The 19,428-nt window shown below is 42.4% G+C and overlaps 1 long non-coding RNA gene across 8 annotated transcripts; it reads left to right on the top strand.

The window, feature by feature from the left end:
• The first annotated feature begins 2,957 nt into the window (after positions 1–2,957).
• LOC141259043 (uncharacterized) lies at positions 2,958–17,734 on the top strand. Of its 8 annotated transcripts, none has more exons than XR_012318366.1 (6): positions 2,958–3,325; positions 8,475–8,801; positions 9,899–10,015; positions 10,258–10,407; positions 13,301–13,466; positions 16,407–17,734. It is a non-coding gene; the product is annotated as an uncharacterized lncRNA (long non-coding RNA). The 8 variants fall into 8 exon arrangements; XR_012318361.1 differs by having other exon boundaries at positions 10,129–10,407; positions 16,387–17,733; XR_012318364.1 differs by having other exon boundaries at positions 9,899–10,034; positions 10,169–10,407; positions 16,407–17,733.
• Positions 17,735–19,428: the final 1,694 nt, after the last annotated feature.

The raw sequence follows: 19,428 nt of genomic DNA, 5'->3' as shown, positions 1-19,428 counted from the left end.
TTGTCAATCTTAACTAAGGCATCTATGACAAAGAAAGATGCCCAAACTGGGAGTGGCTTTATGTGGACTAATTCGTGTGACCAGATGTTACTGGACTGGAGTACTCATTTTTGACTTTTGTGATAAAACCGAATGTGTTGTGTTTTACCGCTAATTTTTGCAATGCAATCGTTGGCTGTGATGTATTTACTGGTGAATTGATGTTTTTTTACATGTTAAACTTGTATAGTATAATGCAATTAGATACAGGAGAAAGAAGAAAATGATTCAAGCATGATGGGCCGATAGTATCACACACACTACATGAAGAAAAGTATTGGGACACCTACACATTAACCTGATGGAACTCTTATGACATCCCATTCTTTATCCATTGGCATTATTATGGAGTTGATCCCCACTTTGCAGGTATAACAGCTTCCACTCTTCTGGGAAGGCTTTCAACAAAATTTTGGAGGATGTTTGTGGGAATCTTTGCCGGTCATCCAAAAGAGCTTTTGTGCGGACTTGTAAGAGGGTGACCTGAATGGTCATACACCTCGCACCCTGTGTGAAGATAACTGTTGTAATCTGTGTTTATAAAAGAGTGTTTATATTGCATAATGTCTGATGTGTCAGATACAGGGTTTAGTATAGGACAGGTATAGATAGAGCATTAGATTAGGAATGGGAAAGTGCAGCGGTGGGCACTATAGGATAAGGAAGTATTTAGGTACAGGTTAGGAAATAGTTAATGGGTTTAGGAGCTGCTGCAGTGTGAGAGGAACAGGGCTAGTGACCAAGTGAGACACTTCCTGTTTTCAGGCAGTCCGGGTCAGAGTGAGAGCAGTAGTTGGAGGTCCAGAGGGCACCAGGAGTACGGGCTGTCCAGCAGCAAGGGAATGTCAGCGAGAAACTTAAGCGGACATTCGTGTAATGTCTGGGGCCTATGGTCCACAGGAGGCACAGAGAAGCGTGCCTCAAAATCTTCCCAAGAAGGGACGTGTGACGGGGAATCGCATAGGAAAGTTGGTACAGGACTCTTAAAGCTGCGGAGCGTCTTAGAAACTAGAGATGTCAGATCTGCAAGAGATAGATTAGGACAAGTGAACAGCACATCCAAACGTGCTGTGCTATGGATTTTGAACATGAAAAAGTTTTTGCCCAATACTGCGTGTTCCATTATGTTGAATTCGGACAGGTAAGTAAAGTTCTTTTTTATAAAACAGAGTGGAAGTCCCCTAGTGTGTGTGTGGCGGTTCCTGAAGTGGAAGAACCGAAGAAAGCAGAGATCTGTGACCAAAACGTGAGTGTTACGCACCACATGCACAGCACATGAGAAATGAGACATTGTTCTTTTGTATGGAGCCAGGGTGCACAGCAGTCGCTCTCCACAACTACCACCCTAAGCCCCTCACACACTGATGTTGGAGGGTCGGAATCATAAGCTCTATTGAAGTTTAGCCCAAAACTGTTAAATATCATTGAGGTCAAGACTCTGCACCAGTCAAGTTCCACACCAAACTCCCCCAGCCAAGCCTTTATTGTGTCTTGCTTTGTGCACTGGGGCATATTCATGCTGTGACAAAAAAGCGCTTTCGCAAAACTGTTCCCTCAAGACTTGGAAACAGAAAATTGTCAAGCATGTCTTAGTAAGCTGAAGCATCAAGATTTCCTTTCATTGGAACTAACGGGCCGATGCAGTAGCATAGCTACTTGGTTAGGTATATGACAGTCGTTTCAGGCCATCTTACATGGTGAAACCAAACAGAGCGACTACCACTCTTAATTATTTTGGCTTACATAGTATGCCGGTGCAGTTAAACCTTGTATACCACTCTCCATTCTGTAAGCTACAGGTTGATTTAGGTCTGTGGCCTACAAAACCACAGGGCCACACACAGGACGTGAATGTCCCAACACTGTGATGTACTGCAGGAGGGGGCTGTATATAGAGGACAGGAGTGATGTATTGCAGGAGGGAGCTGTATATGGAAAACAGGAGTTATATACTGCAGAATGGGGTTGGATATAGAGTTCAGGAATGATATACTTCAGGATAGGGCTGTATATAAAAGACCAGAGTGATGTACTGTATATACAGGATAGCAGTGATGTAATGCAGGATGGGGCTGTATACACAAGACAGCAGTAATGTACCGCATGATGGGACTGTATATAAATAACAGGAGTGATGTACTGCAGAATGGGGCTGGATATAGCATTCAGGAGTGATGTACTGCAGGACAGGCCTGTATGTAGAGAACAAGAGTGATGTACTGCAGGGTGGGGCTGTATATACAGGACAGGTGTGATGTAATGCAGGATGGGGCCCTATGTACAGGACAAGAGTAATGTACTCACAGTGGGGCTGTATCTAAAGCACTGGAGTAATACACTGCAGGATGGAGCTGTGATGTACTGCAGGGTGGAATTATTACTATATGTAGGAAACTTTTGGCATAATTACTTGTTGTGGGGCTTTGAGGCAGTATTTTACTCTTTGGGGGCACTTGAGGTATTATTAAATGTCAAGGAGACTCTGAGGGGGCATTCATATATGTGGTGAACACGGGGGAGGTATGACTATTTGTGGGGAACATAGGTATTATTCGTTTTGGTGGTGCACTAGGAATATTATTACACTTTGGGGGTACTATTACTTTGTAGGGGCACTTAGGGAACAATATTAGTTTGTAAGTGGGTTCTTAAGGGGCATTATTACTTTATAGGAACTATCAAAGAAGCACATGGGGCATTATTACTTTCTGAGATGAAAACAGGGCATTGTTATTTTTTAAACTGCTCACAGAGGGCAATGATGTTTTCAGGCAGAGGCATACCTAGGGGGGATGGCAGGCGGGGCATGTACCCGGGGCGCAGCTGGCAGGGGGGTGCAGTTGGGCTGCCGTCCAAAGTGTCTCCCCCGGCAGGGGTACAATTAAAGCGCTGACCGCCGGCTCAGAGCGATGTCAGCAGGGTGATCAGGTCATGTGATCACCCTGCTGACGTCACTCGCCAGTGCGCAGAAGAGCAGGCTGTTTCCTCCGGTGCCCACTCCCGGAGACCTGGGGTGTCAGGAGAGCCCCAGGGTAACCCCCAATGTGTGGCCTCAGCCTGTGCACCTCCGGAGCTGCCTTGTTCAGGTGAAGGTGCCCAGTGGCTGGGTAAGCAGAGGTCGATGCTGGTTGTCTAAGTGCTGAATGACAGCATGAAGGGAGGCAGCCCAGAGTCTGGAGCACTGCACTGCCTGCCCCGCGCCTGTGACAGTGAGGGGGTGCAAATTACCAGAGTCAACTTCGGCGAGCTTGACTTCGGGCTGACCTGGACACCTTCTATGATGCAGGTGGGTGCAGAAGCTACTACTGTGGGAACTGCTTTATGGGGTGATGAGACCTGCAGGACTGTCCAGGAGTGGTGTGCCAGGGCGTACACAGTCAGGCCTGTGCCCAAGAGTGATGTGCCAAGGGGTACACAGGAGTGACGTGCCAGGGGGTACACAGGACTGTCCAGGAGTGATGTGCCAAGGGGTACACAGGACTGTCCAGGAGTGACGTGCCAGGGGCTACACAGGACTGTCCAGGAGTGACGTGCCGGGGGCTACACAGGACTGTCCAGGAGTGACGTGCCGGGGGCTACACAGGACTGTCCAGGAGTGACGTGCCAGGGGCTACACAGGACTGTGTAGGAGTGACATGCCGGGGGATACACAGATGCGAGTACAATAGAAGCTCTGACCGCCAGCTCAGAGCGACGTCAGCAGCGTGATCAGGTCATGTGATCACGCTGCAGACGTCACTCGCCGGTGTGCAAAAGAGGGAAGATCATCAGTGGTAAGTTCTCCTTTAGTTGTCGAGCTGAAGACACTGAACATTCAGCATGGGAGGAATTCATTTTGTGTAGGTGGGGGGATTTATTCTGTGTGGATGGGGGAGATTTAGTCTAACTGACAAGATCTGAGGACACAAGTTTGGGGAGTAAGGGAGGGACAGGTGCAGACAGTATGTTGGGTGCGGACACTGTGTGAAGAGTGGGCCCTGTATGGTAAGGAGAAGGCAGTGTGGAGGGTATGTACCATAAGAGGGACAGTGTGTTGTGGTCATATTCTGTGCAGGTTATATAGTGAGGGGAGATTATTTATCATGGAGTCTGGACAAGATGAAAAGAAAGAGCACAACCCTAGAGACAACGTCATCTATAAGGTACCTGGATGTAAATGTTTTTGTGATACTAATTCTCATATTTTTAGTTAATGTTAGGAGCATTAATGGGGTTGTCCAAGTTTGTGATGAGTCTGCAGTCATTCTACGTGACTCAAGACTTCTGAATTCTCACAGTGTGCACTGCACGCTGTCAGGATTCTCTCTTGCCGGTGATTTGCATACATGCTTTCACACGCTGACTAGACGTGTGTGGCCTCACTCACTGAAAATGAATTGAGCGAGTCTGGACACCTCTAGCGGAATGTGGCCAGAAGTATACGAATCGCATACTTGTGCTCTTGCCACCAGCAAGGGAGAATCCTAAAAGTGTGCAGTACATGCACTGTGAGAATTCAGAAGCCTGCAGACTTTCATCTCAAACCTGGACAAGCCCTTTAATTATAAAATGAAGCCCTGTAGCATCCTAATCCTAACATCATGCAATATGCTCACTGTCAGGATTCAGCTCTGCTTGCAGGTTCCAGAAGTCATCACATGACCACTTCATTCATATGCGATTTTCATACTTACTATCACGTGACATCTTGACATCTAGCTTCTCTTCCTGATTCTCTCAATTTTTCACTGAACATTGAGAGAATTAGGGAGAGTAGCTCTTCGGCACTTGACTAGATGTGCAAATCGCATATGTGTTTGGGATGGGGGGCTCCAAACTGAAAACGTAGATACACCTTGTGAAGACCCAGGGTCTCCCATGGGCATAACGCTACTCAGACAACACCGGGTGAGGGTAAAACAGCGTGGCAATACTTTATTGAACCATAAAGTGGACAATAAACACGTAAAACAGTCCCAGCAAATTCCCAAGATGGTACAACATTACACAGTCTCACCTTTCCGCTCCGTCCACTTGGGATAAAACAGCTGCGACTTTGGGACTTCCAGGGCCAACTACCTCAACCAATGACCCCCCCCCCCCCCTCTTCTGGCGGGCCCCCACACCGAGAAGGTAGTGGCAAGCTTAGGAAGTTAGCAGTCCATAGAGGTACAAGGCCAGGAGACCTAAGGGTCCCACCCTGGCCTCCTCAAGAGTTTCCATGGGGCCAGATGACCGGTGGGTCCCAATCTGGCTTCTCCGAATGTCTCCATGGGTTCCAGGCGACCGGTGGGTCCCTCCTGGCAACCCCAAACAACATATCCATGGGGCCAGGTGACTTCATCGTCCCAACCTGGTCTTCCTAAATGTATCCATGGGCTCTCTGATGGTTAATGGAGCAGATCCGTATCTTTCCAGTCAGCGCCGATACCCTTAGGCTAGAATCATGTAGAATCCAAATCTGTGTCTCTTTGGATGGAGCTGAAATGTAATCCATCTACTTTCCTGAAGGATGGCCATCATTCTCCTTGTAAGGTCTTTCTAATGCTCCTTGATTCTGCTTCCAGCACTACAGACATCCCAAGTATGACTGCTACAGAAGCACATGTCCCTTAAATAGTTACAGTTGTCCTTCAAGTACACATTCACAGGTAAGGGGTTAGGGAGGGCATTACTCACATGGCTCAGCTTTCATTGTTTGAGCTAATCTATTTACCTAGTTGATATCACACATTTAGCTGTTTTTTTTAGTACAATATGTCATTAGCATAGTAAACATCATTGTTTCCAAACGAATAGAAGTCAACATTCAGGGTTATGGTCTGTCCACAGCCACATATATTTACAAGTCAACACAAAGATAATAGTGTATTTCTCTTGGATTGTCACACACCTCTGCTTTCAGGGGCAATTTCACTGCAAGTGAGTTCAAAGGGGCCTTACTTTGTAAAGAAGCAGTTACTACACAACACATTAAGTGCAGTAAAAAAAAGACATATGGGGCAGAGAAACGTGATTTGTCGCTCCACAAAACACGTTTCCACTGCTTTATAGTCCAATATTGGTGTGCTTTACACAACTCCATCCAGTGCTTGTGCTTGATGATGTAAGGCTTGCAAAATCACAGGTTTTCAGATCACTTCTTTGGTTCTGAACTGGGAACTCCTGTACTCAAACTGTCACGCAAGGTGTGGGAAAGACTTGGTGCAACACAAAGGGAAGAGGGAAAGGGAGCCCAGACACTAGGGAAAGGGGGGAGTGGAGACCTCCTAGGCTGGTCTAGTGTCACCCTGTCTCCCTTAACGACCCTATATTGGCTTTTCACCAATTGCCGCACGCGTGCTTCGCCCTGTCTTTCCCTGGCGTATGGCTAAGGCTAGGGAAGGGAGGAGATGAGCACTAGTCGATCCCCACTGAACATTAAAGACAACAAGGGAGGACAAACAGGTGGAAATTGCTTAGCTTTAGATGACTCCAGATAAACGAACACACGTCCTCAAGGTCCAGAGAGGAAGATGTATTGCTCTTACTAAAGCCTTCACAAGGAGTACTGAATGTCGCCAGCACCTCCCTCTGAAACACAGCAGGTATTTATACACCCAGGCAGGGTGTTAATTAGCCAGAGGAAGGTAGCTGCTGGGTCCTAGAGACAGCCTCTAAGAAGATGTCTGTAATGCCAAACGTAGAGATCTCCTGCAACCCACTGCAGGCCGACTGTCTGTCACTTCTGACACACCCCTGACAGATGTTCAAGACTTCAATGAACCAAACTTGTATATAAAAAGTAGAAATCCACTAACAGGGAGGGATCATTTGAAATGGGCGGCATAGGGTTCTCCTCCTTTTTCTCCTCCATTTTCCTCCTTCCACCTTGTCCAGGAAGATTCTTGGCTGCTCCATAAGAAGCAAACTTATTGATATGTTTGCCACATCTCAGCACTGACTGACAGGTAATTGAGCAGTGCATCATTGCATTACTGGCTATCAGGCACTGTTGGGGCCTGAGTACTGAGCGATGACTGAAGCCGCACCGGCCGTGTCTCTATGACTGAAAGCTCTAGGCGGCAGGAGGAATAAAGCTCATTTCCTCCTTGTAGTGAAGCTTTCAGTGCAGCTGCACAACTTTGGGTCGCTATTAACCTGCAGATTAACCCCATATCTGCAGGATAGTAGTGGTATCATTAATCGAGGCCTGACAACTTTTTCAGTTTTGTATTCTTTTCTCTTGCAAAGTTTTCATTATTTATGTGTTTTATACAGCGTTTAGCGCTGTATAAAATGAAGCCTGATTTCTTGCTACCACCAAGTCTAACTGCAGGACTTTTGCAGTCAGTTGATGGGTTTTTATCACCTACCTCCGCAGGAATCTGGTGGCAGCCGGTGGTAGCTTCCTGTTGATGCCACATCTAGGCAGTGTTGCCAGCTATCCTTTCATTTTGAATTTGCAATCTATGTTTCCAGTTGCATCACCAAGAACTTTCAATGCCCTTGCTGTGTTTTTTTAATCATTTTCCGTGTTTATTTAAGGTAATGGTCTTTTCTCTTACCTTTTTGTATCAGTATCTTGACAAATTAGGAATTTTATTGAATTAAAGACTATTGCTAATAAGAAATAGGCTAAAATTTCTCAAGAATGCTGCCAGAACTTGGTGTTTGACAGTTTACAGCAGGTCATACAACTTAAGCTGCCCCGATGGTGCGGGTTCAGCTGTATAATATGGCCAACACTATGCTGCAACAGATAGGAGTTATCTCTGACCCTATCCTTGATGTTTAACCCCTTAGGTGGTGCAGACATTAGTAACATAATTAAGTGCCTGTCAGCAATATGGCTTCCCAAATAATAAAAGTGATCATAAATGACAACTTATCTCGCAAAAAAACGGCCCTTCACACAGCTTAGTCAATAAAAAAAATTGGTATGAACCAACTGCAACACAAAACTGAAGAGTTTGTCTTTTTAATTTTATGAACTTTATAGCTTTGGTATAATTGTACTCATGCCATTATGTGGAATAATGTTAGCATGTTATTTTTACCAAGTAAAGAAAAACCCCAAATGTTGTTGTTTTTTCTTATTCCTTCCCCCCTAAATTAAAATTGGAGAAGACTAACAGGAGAGGTGAGAAAAGCTGTATTATGAATGCTCCTGACGGAGTAGGAGAATTCATAATACTTACATATTACTAAGTGCCGCGAAAGTAAAATTTGTTAAAAGAAAAGTAAAGTGATCACCCCTTTTAAGGGAATAAAAAAGATTGGAGAATTTTTCAGTTAAACAAATTAATTTATTTTTTTTCTCATACAACAGAGGCACATTACACTTTATAGTTACAGTTCACAATCATTGGCACAAGATACTTGGTGGTTGCTATTCACTTTAAGTAGCACAATACGCTGACTTTTTCCATTCTTCTTAACAAAGTCCAAACTGACCCAGTTATTTCTTCCTCCAGGGCTGAAGTCTGACACAGGCCAAGCAATCCTGACCTACCACAGGGCGGTAGCTCGCACTGTATATGCTCATCTGAGGAATGGTTTCCAACAGTCTACAAAGGCCTCACAGAGCTGGATCCTTTAAGGTCTCTTACAGCCTCACAGTCTTAATGTCTGATTTTCCCTAATACGTTCATTCAGTATGAATGCTGGATGGGAGTACAATACTATATATATCAAGTACCATGGGAACCAAGCACCCAGTGGGAGCCGGTAATTCAGAATAGTCGTCACGTGACTCAGAAGAGGACCGGAGCGGCACTGAAAACTGGAGAAGATGGCGATGAGTGAGTATGTTAATACATATAATATACACTATACATGTACATTCACACAGGTTTGGCCCATAAAAATTTTAATAGGAATGTTTCTTTAAAGTGGGGTCAGTATAGCATTTACCTCCTTCCACACTCATGAATCCTATTAATCTACAATCTGCATTTTTTTCATTAGTTTGTAAGCGATTATTTTTCTCCACTTTTGCTGTTGCCTCCTAAGGACCTTTGGTACATAAACACTCCTTATCCATAGTCTCATATGCTTCTCCAGTGCAGTAAGAAGGGAGGACAATGTTATAAATACATTACACCGGCCACCATATATTACTATCATACAAGAAAAGGCACAGACCCAGTAAGGAAAGTTAAACTATGTGAAATGTATTATAATTGTGTATTTGTGTTATATGTATATGGTTGTTACCTCTCATCACTCACGAAGAGCATACAGCGACACTCAGGTCAGGAAAAAACCCCAGTGGAGGAAACCTGCAGGGAATCCATGGCCGCTGAACTGCCCTTCCTCCGGGCATGCTAAAGGAGGTTAACACTATAAATCATTCAGTGTTTGTTTGTTTGTATGTATGTACATTATTTTGGTATGTGTGTGTAGGAGTGTGTATGTATGTATGTATTATGTGTGTTTTTGTGCGTGCATGCATATGTGCATTATATATTACCCGCTCTTTTTGTTGGTCATCCATCATGGTCTTATCAGTCAAGGACCTCAATTGATGTCCCAGGGTCCTCTGCGGTGTCTATCCGGCATGGATGCAAAATTAAGTTTCTACAGCGGGCACAGGACACTGCGCTCCTCCAAGGACCGTGGACTTTGAGCTCCCATGCATTCCTATTCCTGTACCGTATAGCCCAGCTGTGATGGATCCGCCGGTTTCTCATCCATACCCAATGGGAAGGGTCTTGTGCCATTATCTAGAATTATATTGTTTATAATGTAACTTGTCTTCTTATGTCAGGTAATATTATATATATAAAAAAAAATACTAACCAGCTCACACGTGGTCCGGTCCACCCACACTCTGAAGTCCATCCGGTGGAGCATCTGGTTGCGTTGGTAATGCAGCTCTTCTTTCCTCTGTATCCAGGTTCTTCCTAAAGCCCACGCGTAGATTTCATGACGGAAGTATTCATCTTCCTCAAATTGGTTAGCTAAGAATCTGAAAAAAGAACAAAGTTATGACCCATATACTTTAGTATATACTGTAAGTGCAAAAGGAGTGGGTGAGTATAAATGATAACAATGATGAAAAAATGTTAATATGGACCCAAAAAGTCAAAAGGCTGCATAGTAAAGTTTGCTATTTTGTCTTTGCAGATAGAATGGTAAGACATTTTTTTTTTCTCTTTGCACTAAGATAAAGACCTTAACTGATTTTCCACCTATAACTGGTAAAGCCAATATAAAACGCTGGATCCACAACTATTGAGAGTTTTCCTCAAACAGGTTTACATGAAAAAACTTACAGTGATGCAAAGAAATTCTCTCTATATTCCTCGGCGCTCAGTCCGGCTCTCTTGAAGTATACGAGGACCATGGCGAGAAGATACTAGTGGAAGAAGACAAGAAGTTACATTTTGGGAATTATTTTTAGCTGTAGGTATCTGTATGAGGCTGTATTTTAGCTGTTATAATGACTGATGTAATTCTGTAATCCAGACACAAAATTCACTGATTGCAATTGTTCGCCTGTAATACTTCTCTACCAGGTATATGATGTAAATTATCAATTCTGCTAAAGACATTGACTGCTAATTGTCCTTTTATTTTGTCATTATAAAGGTACCTTGTCCGAAATCCTCAAACAGATGTCCTTTGCCAAAAATAGCTGGATATCCTCATCTCCTAGGAGAAAGGATGAGATTAGATTCTATACATTCAAAATATTTAATAAATTACAAGGGATTAAAGAGGATTTCTGTAATGTTAACCCCTTTTTGACATATAAGCTAATAGTGCTTCATATGTCGGGGCACTGTCTTTGATACAGGCTTATTTATTAATGAAAAAATAATCATATCTGGTATCACCGTGTCCATAAATTCTAGTCTATCAAAGCATACGCTTAAAGCACCACTCCAGCGTTTGTTGTTTTTCAGTCCCCTGCCCCCGATCATATACTCACCCTCCAGCCTCTTCACCATTTTTCAGCACCACTCCGGTCCGGCACCATCTTGTGAGCAGCTTCTGACTGTCCAGAAGTCAGAAGTTACGTCACAAGTAGTGATAAGTGAGCGTGTTCTGTTAACCCTTTCGGTGAGCATGCTCTGGTGCTCGCCGAGTATCTTCAGCTTTGCTCGGGTCTTATGTTTTCGTCACTCAGTGCTCATGATTTTCGACAGTTTGACAGCTTTAATACATGTGAGGAATGCCTAAGAAACAGGCATTCCTCACATGTATTAAAGCTGTCAAACAGTCGCAAATCATGCACACAGCGCGACTAAAACATAATACCCGAGCACGCTGAAGATACTTTGGAAACACCCGAGCATGCTTGTAAATCTCGAGTAACGAGCATGCTCGCTCATCACTAGTCACAAGCTCTCAATACAAGTCTATGAGAGCCAGAATGAGGGCAGAACGAGGCTCTTATAAACTCTTATTGAAAAGTGACCTTTACACCACTCCATGAAACACTGGAGACCGAAGGGGGCAACACTGGAAAATGATGACTTTACTGACGTAGAAAATCACGTTGAAAAGTCATTTTTACAATACAATGAATGATTAGCATAATAACAAACCTTCCTCGCCCAAAAATTTTTTTTCCAGTTTTCCTGTACATTGAAATAAATATTGCCGTTCAAAACTCCAGCTAGTCCTGCAAAAAAGCAACCCGTCAACTTCGATGGAAAAATAAAAAAAAGTTATGGCTCTTGGAAGAAGGGTAGTAAAAACAAAAGCACATAAATGGAAAATCACCATGTTGCAAAGGGGTTAATATTGATAGACCATCCACTTAACTATTTACCCAAGCACAAAGCTGGATACACAGGTGTGGCCATATCCGTCCAGTACTGCTGCTCACTCCCATTCATGTCAATGGGACACAGATGTAACATGCAGTACCAGGCATGGCACAACCGTATGGTGTTATACCAGGGTAACCAGCGAAGGGGGTAATACTCTCACTAGAGAACTGAGGCCTTGTCACTCAGCTGATACATGGGGGCTTCAGAAGTCAGGACCCCAACAATCACATAAGATAAGCCAACTGGCAGTAAAGTCAAGTCATTTTACCAAGCAGCTTATAGAAAGCAGCCCATTCTTCTGGCTGCAGCGTGAGCACCTTCATCCTCTTCTGGCAATTTTCTATCATGGTGGTCGGCAAACTGCGATATAAAATATAACTACTGTATATCCATCAGACAGTCCAGTGTACAATATACAAATGCAGGTCTAAATTAATAAATTTACAATTAACTCCTTCTTGACATTCGCCATACATATCCAGGGTATTTTGGGAACCTGTGCATGGAGCAGGTTTAAGAGCATCTGCCTGAAAAAGGAGCCAAGCTCTGATCGCTCCTGTTAAATCATTATGGCCACGGCCCCACTATCAGTATTTGGTCAGTATTTTTTCTCAGGAGTGGGAGCCAAAACCAGGAGTGGGTGATAAATGCAGAATTGGTGACTTGTTTCTATTATACCTTTTCTCTGATTGTTCCTCACCTGGTTTTGGCTCCCACTCCTGAGAAAAAATACTGACCAAATACTGATAGTGGGACCGTGGCCTAAATATGACTTTCTGTCTTTGACAGCAGCATTTAGGATGCTCACTCAGGGGGCATGCCAGCACGGGCGCCCATCGCGACAACCTTATATTTGAGATGTCTGTTGAAGACCAGCCTGTGATTTTCTGTATATATTGCACTTTTGTTAGATTGCAGTTTATATAACAATCAGACAATCACAGATTCAAGTCCAATTATGGGAGAAACAAAAAAAAGTTTTAAAAAATATAAAAAAAATTAAAAGAAAATTTGAATCACTCCCATTTATGACACTAAAATAAATGTTGCATCTTTAAAAGTGCTATCTATCAAAATATAAAGGTATTTCACCTGTAATGTGAATTCCGTAAGGAAAAAGAAATCGAAATACCAGAATTGCCATTTTTTGGCTGTTGCATCTCTTAAAAAAATGCAATATAAGTTGACAAAAACATCTCACATACCCCAAAATGGTGTCAATAAAAATATCAAATAAAAAAAAGAAAAAGCCTAGGCACAACTTTATGCATTAAAAAATGAATAAGTCTCAGAATACGACGGCACAAACACTTTTTTTTTCGTACAAATTTCAGAATTTTTCTCATCACTAAAATAAGTTTGGTATTGCCGTAATCGCCCTGACCTGGAGAATCATATTGCCAGGACTTTTTACCATACAATTAATGCCGTAAAACAGAACCCACAAAACAATAACAAAATTGTGTTTTTCTATATTTTTTGCAATTTTTCTGCACTATATGAATGGAAAAATAAAGTTATTCTTGGAAGGGGAAAACAGCAAAAAACGTAAAAATGAAAATTGCCTGCGATGTGAAAGTGTTTATAAGAAATGGCGCATTGCAGTGTAAGGACATGACGTGACCTTAGTGCTGTCATCTTGGAAGAGGCAGCAACGGACATAAACCTGATGAGCTCCGTGCTGTAAGTATCATATCAGATAATGGGTAACGATAAGTGTGGACCTTGTATATGGGGACTGTAGCGTTAATAAATCTCACGTCTCTTCTTCATAAAGAGCAATCAGCTCTCTCTTCCTCTTCCTGCTCATCTTTTTTTCTTCTTCCTGAGTCTTATAGAGAAGGGAATATCACTATAACCATCTTACAGAGATAATACAGAGACCTATAATAGCATGAGCTAGTACTATCGGAGCTCACCTGCCATTATATCATGGGCATAGCCATAGGCAACTCAAATGGCTGCTGTCACAGCCCGGCCCGGGTGCCTGAGAGAGCCCAATAGCCACGTGAAATTACAATTCCATTAGAGATGGCACATGGTGTATGAGAGCCCTGCTATAGATGGTATTGTGGCCCATGGGCTGTGTACCATACATATTTGTCTAGAAAAAAACAACTAACCCCAAATGTAATCTTTACGTTTTTTTCATTAAGACTGGCGTTGTGTCCGTTAGTGTTAATGAAGGGCTCTCTGGAGCATGATGTGCGAAATTCATGAACATATGAACACCATTGAATGCATTTAGCGCATCTTCTCAGTGGTGTGCACCTCCGTATGCCTCACTAATATGTTACTCCAGTCAGAGACTTGAGTTCCAATTTTTTGCATAAGAAATGCCTTGCAATTTTTTGCTAAATTTGACGAGCGAGTGCAGTCAGGTCCTATTCCACCCCAGCTTCTCCCGAGCTCCACCCATTTTGATGGAACTACTTTAAACTGATGTGAAAACTTCAAAAGTCGCAGTATTTTAGCACAAGGCTAAAAGCTGTGTGCCCACTATGCGTTTTTTTAAGCGTTTTTGCAGCGGCAATTCCGCTGCAGAAACGCTTAAAAACGCTTGGTAGAAGGTCTGTCATGGTCCCCAATGATAATCCGCATGTGCTGTGCACATGCTGCGGAAATTTCCGCTGCGGATTATCATTGCGGAAAAATCCACAGCACTACCATTAATTTTGCGAAAATGCGGCGTTTTCGCCGCCATTGACTTGCATTGGAACGCGTGGATTACGCATCACTGCATCTGTACATCTGGAATCCATGCGTTTCAATGACTCTCCTCCAGACCCGGGTACTATAGAACCTGTAAAAAAAAGAATAAAATAAATATTATACTTACCTCCTGATGACCTCCGGAGTCCTTGTCTTCACTTGCCGGCAACTCGCGGTAGACTAAAGGACCTGCGCTGACGTTATTTAGTTATGTGACTGGTCACGCAACCGCTGACGTCGGCAGGTCCTTAAATCTACCGCGAGCTGCCGGCAAGCAGAGGCAAGGACTCCGGGGGCCATCAGAAGGTAAGTATAATATTTATTCGTTATTTTTTACCATACTTTCGGTCACACTATATAAATCCATGCTGGTTGCATGGATTTATATAGTGTGACCAAGTTGTCAAGCACTTTCCAAGTGGTGCTAAAATTGCTTGAAAAGCGCTTGACAACCCGCATGCGGAAATGCATGTGAAGAACGCTTCACATCCGCATGTCCCTGGCAGGAAAAACGCATGTACAATCCGCATGCGTTTTTTTCTGCCAGGGAGATGGAGAAACGCTCTGGAAAAAATCCAGAGCATTTCAACATCATGGGCACATAGCCTAATTGTATTTCTTCTGGCAGATCACAGTTCAGTCACCATGGCCCCTGTCATTTCACATAACCCCTATGCACAGTATGTGCTGCCACTCCCTAGTGTATAGTAACCTCCCAAAAAATGTCTGCAAACCCCATTTAGATAACTAGGACAGTCACTTAAATTTCGGGAACAAATCTGGAACATGAGGCTATATACCCTTAGAGATCTTACTAATCTTCACAGCAGAGACCCCTTGTGGTGCAAACTTGAGTACGGGGATTCAGTTAACTCTAGAATTTTTCCTCTTTGGGTTCAGGTCTTCCAGAAATTATAATACATTGACATAAGACACATTTTCCCTATGACTTTGCGTTGACTTCTTCCTCCACTACTGGCCCACTCCTGGCTAATAACCATAGAATAATAATGATGACCAGCTTCACCAACTAACTGGGTAATTCTGTATGACCCTATAACTTGGGATCCATCAGAAAGAGTTGGGAAATAAAAGTGATGTCTTGGGTTTTACTTTGGTCACCATGGTTTATCCATATTTTGAGAATTTAGGTGAAACTCTTTGAGTTTATGAAGTCCTTTCGCTTTCAGTGTCAGACTGCCAGCTGTCGCTGGCATCTGGATGACCTGGAGCAGTTATTGTAAGTAATAAATAATGATACTTTACCACTGAAGACAGTTAGTGTTATCTTCCAGAAGATGCTGATGTGTAGTAAGGTCGTCTCCTCCTTCGCCAAACAATTAAAAATGGTCACTAAATCGCTTTTGGGGTCAAAGTGGAGCCTGTGCTATCTCTATAAAAGCGATGGCAGAGTGGCACCAACTGACGTTTTTTTTCTAAATGTGAATACAAATTCTGCGATCCTATTGGTTGATGTTTGCGGCACATGCAATGATGATTTATTCTCCAGTAAATTTAAAGGGGAAGTACGCTCAAATAATGTCAGGTTGAATTAAATTCTGAGGCTTCCAATTAAGTCAATTAAAAACCTAAAATTATCTTTATATTTTCAATCATTCTTACTATTGTCATTGGTTTTTGTCTTATTTTTGTATGTCAGTTCTTAGGCTAATGTTCAAGGAGCATTTAGATAAAACTTTCTATGTGCGAAATTTACCTAATTTGTCCCAAATTCTCAAAGATAAAGAATATAATGTGGCATATATTAGTCCAGAAGGCCTAGTCTGACGTTTGGGGTTTTAATGCCTTCCCATCCCCAATCCTACATTTTCACTTACTGGATGTGGCTATAATTTATGTGCAACCTCTGTGCTTTTCCATTTCTTCATAGACATTTTTTTCTTGAATCAGCTTCTAGGAGCAGCAGTATGTAACGCAGGGCGGCCAGTGAGCTGGGTCTGAAGAGAAGAGCACCCCAGCATGGACTTCTGTATGCAGAGAGCCTGACAAGAATGACTTTGGTTGGCTTTGTTTTATATAAAACATATTTCAACATTGAAATTGGAAAACCAAGAAGGAAGTCATGGAATTCTGAATATCACAGGATGGACAGACATGTTAATGATCTGGAAATGATGAAAAAATGGAAACAAAATTTTCAAACTATCTTGATTTTTTTATTATTGAGTATGAGCTCTACATGCAGAAATCCCCGCAATTACATACCATGGAATGTTATCAGTGAAGTTATTAACCACTTCGCGCCAGAGCCTGTTTTTGCCTTCGTGACCAGGGCAATTTTTTCAATTCTGACCACTGTCACTTTATGAAGTAATTACTCTGCAACGCTTCAACAGATTCCCCTGATTCTGAGACTGTTTTTTCGTGACATATTGTACTTCATGATAGTGGTAAAATTTCTTCGATATCACTTGCGTTTATTTGTGAAAAAATCAGAAATTTGGCGAAAATTTTGCAATTTTCAAACTTTGAATTTTCATGCCCTTAAATGAGAGAGATATGTCACACAAAATAGTTAATAAATAACATTTCCTACATGTCTACTTTACATCAGCACAATTTTGGAACCAAAATTTTTTTTGTTAGGAAGCTATGAGGGTTAAAAGTTGACCAGCAATTTCTAATTTTTCCAACAAAATTTACAAAAACGTTTTTTTAGGGGCCACATCTTATTTGAAGTGACTTTGAGGGGCCTTTACGACAGAAAATACTCAAAAGTGACACCATTCTAAAAACTGCACCCCTCAAGATGCTCAAAACCACATTCAAGAAGTTTATTAACCCTTCAGGTGTTTCACGGGAATTTTTGAAATGTGGAAGAAAACAATGAGCATTTAACTTTTTTTTCACAAAAATGTTACTTTATACCCAATTTTTTTATTTTCACAAGGGTAACAGGAAAAAATAGAATACACAATTTGTAGTGCAATTTCTCATTAGCGCGCTGATACCCCATATGTGAGGGAAAACCACTGTTTGGGCGCACTGCAGGGTTCGGAAGGGAAGGAGCGCCATTTGACTTTTTGAATGTAAAATTTGTTTGAATAATTAGCAGACGCCATGTTGCGTTTGGAGAGCTCCTGATGTGCCTAAACAGTGGAAACCCCCCACAAGTGACACCATTTTGGAAACTAGACCCCTTAGGGAACTTATCTAGATGTGTGGTGAGCACCTTGCACCCCCAGGTGCTTCACAGAAGTTTATAATATTGAGCCGTAAAAATAAAATTTTCACATTTTTCCCACAAAAACATTTTTCATCCCTTAATTTTGCATTATCATAAGGGTAATAGGATAAATTGCACCATGAAATTTGTTGTGCAATTTCTCCTGAACACGCCAATACCCCATATGTGGAGGAAAACCACTGTTTGGGCGCACGGCAGGGTTTGGAAAGGAAGGAGCGCCATTTGACTTTTTGAATGTAAAATTTGCTTGAATAATTAGCGGACGCCGTGTTGCATTTGGGGAGCCCCTGATGTGCCTAAACAGTGGAAACCCCCCACAAGTGACACCGTTTTGGAAACTATACCCCTTAGGGAACTTATCTAGATGTGTGGTGAGCACCTTGCACCCCCAGGTGCTTCACAGAAGTTTATAATATTGAGCTGTAAAAGTAAAATTTTCACATTTTTCCCACAAAAAATGGTTTTCATCCCCTAATTTTGCATTACCATAAGGATAACAGGAGAAATTGCACCATGAAACTTGTTGTGCAATTTCTCCTGACTACACCGAGACCCCATATGTGGGGGAAAACTACTGCTTTGGTGTATGGCAGGGTTCGGAAGAGAAAGGAGCGCTATGTTGGCTGGGATAGGTTGCAGACACCATGTCACATTTGAAGAGTCGCTGACATGCCGAAACAGCAGAAATCCCCACAAGTGACCCCATTTTGTAAACTACACCTCTCAAGGAATTCATCTAGGGAAGTAGTGAGTATTTTTTAATTTTTAAATTTATACCATTGGGCAGTGAAGAAAACATAATTATATTTTTACCACAAAAAAATGTTTTACCCTCAGATTTTACATTTTCACACAGGGCAATAGGTAAAAATGGTGCTGAAATGTGTCACACAATTTCCTCTAAAAGTGGCAATACCCCATATGTGGCTGTATCGTAGCGGTTAGCCATACGGCGAGATCTGGGAGGGACTGAGCGCTATTTGACAGAGAGAACAAATTATTGTAGATTAGGCATTTGGATTTGGGAGCATAAAATTTTCTGAATTTCTTTTGGGGGGCAAGGGCCATTTAGCTTTTCCAGAGCCTTTCTGCTGCCAGTAACTTGGAAGTCCCTTATATTTTTAACAGATGATGGACCTGAGTGGGGACTAGCTTTTTTTGAGGACCGAGTTGAAGCTTTTATTGGGAACATTTTACGTAACATTTATCCGGCACTCTGGCTGAGCACTTACAGTACAGACCAAAAGTTTGGACGCACCTTCTCATTTAAAGATTTTTCTGTATTTTCATGACTATGAAAATTGCACATTCACACTGAAGGCATCAAAACTATGAATTAACACATGTGGAATTATATACTTAACAAAAAAGTGTGAAACAACTGAAAATATGTCTTATATTCTAGGTTCTTCAAAGTAGCCACCTTTTGCTTTGATGACTGCTTTGCACACTCTTGGCATTCTCTTGATGAGCTTCAAGAGGTAGTCACCGGAAATGGTCTTCCAACAATCTTGAAGGAGTTCCCAGAGATTTAGCACTTGTTGGCCCTTTTGCCTTCACTCTGCGGTCCAGCTCACCCCAAACCATCTCGATTTGGTTCAGGTCTGGTGACTGTGGAGGCCAGGTCATCTGGCGTAGCACCCCATCACTCTACTTCTTGGTCAAATAGCCCTTACACAGCCTGGAGGTGTGTTTGGGGCAATTGTCCTGTTGAAAAATAAATGA

This window comes from Phyllobates terribilis, unplaced genomic scaffold (genome assembly GCF_046119375.1).
Source record: "Phyllobates terribilis strain yellow unplaced genomic scaffold, ASM4611937v1 Scaffold_1__5_contigs__length_1240528914, whole genome shotgun sequence".
NCBI classification, from domain to species: Eukaryota; Metazoa; Chordata; class Amphibia; order Anura; family Dendrobatidae; genus Phyllobates; species Phyllobates terribilis.
The sequence above is the reverse complement of the archived record's forward strand: the minus strand, read 5'-3'. Positions and strand labels throughout refer to the sequence as shown.